Below are 960 nucleotides of genomic sequence, written 5' to 3'. Positions count from 1 at the left end.
AAAAAAAAAAAAAGATTTCTGGGCCGGGCGCGGTGGCTCATGCCCGTAATCCCAGCACTTTGGGAGGCCAAGGTTGGGGGATCACCTGAGGTCAGGAGTTTGAGACCAGCCTGGCCAACATGGCAAAACCTTGTCTCCACTAAAAAATACAAAAATTAGCCAGGCGTGATGGCAAGTGTCTGTAGTCCCAGCTACTAAGGAGGCTGAGGCAGGAGAATCACTTGAACCGGGGAGGCAGAGGTTGCAGTGAGCTGAGATAGTGCCACTGCACTCCAGCCTGGGCAACAGAGTGAGACTCTGTCTCAAAAACAAAAACAAAAACAGAAACAAAACAAGATTTCTGGCTTGAGCAATGGGGAGGATGAAGGTGCCATCAGGTAGCATGGGAACCTGAGGGTGGCACTGATTTGAGTTGGGAAGAACAGGGGCTCAGTGTGGACCTGTCATGTTTGGGATGTCCACTACACATCCAAGAAGAACTTGAGCAGGCATTTGGAGGTATGTCTGGAGTTCAGGAGAGAGGTCTAGGCTGAAGCAATGGTCAGTACCAATATTTATTTATTTATTTATTTATTGAGACAGAGTTTTGCTCTTGTCGCCCAGGCTGGAGTGCAATGGCACAATCTCAGCTCACTGCAGCTGCCGCCTCCCGGGTTCAAGCGATTCTCCTGCCTCAGCCTCCTGAGTAGCTGGGGTTACAAGGTCTGCGTCACCACACCCAGCTAATTTTGTATTTATTGTAGATCAGGCTGGTCTCAAACTCCCGATCTCAGGTGGTCTGCCTGCCTTGGCCTCCCAAAGTGCTGGGATTATAGGCGTGAGACACCGCACCCGGCCAGTACCAATATTTAAAGGCCCCACCAGAGTGGCATCACCCTGGGGGAGGACAGATGGAGAAGAGGACTAAGGATCCCACTCTAAGCAAGGTAGGAGGAAACAAACAAGGGTCTGAGGACGGGG

This window comes from Mandrillus leucophaeus, unplaced genomic scaffold (assembly GCF_000951045.1).
Source record: "Mandrillus leucophaeus isolate KB7577 unplaced genomic scaffold, Mleu.le_1.0 Scaffold101, whole genome shotgun sequence".
NCBI lineage: Eukaryota > Metazoa > Chordata > Mammalia > Primates > Cercopithecidae > Mandrillus > Mandrillus leucophaeus.
Note: the sequence above shows the minus strand (reverse complement) of the source record.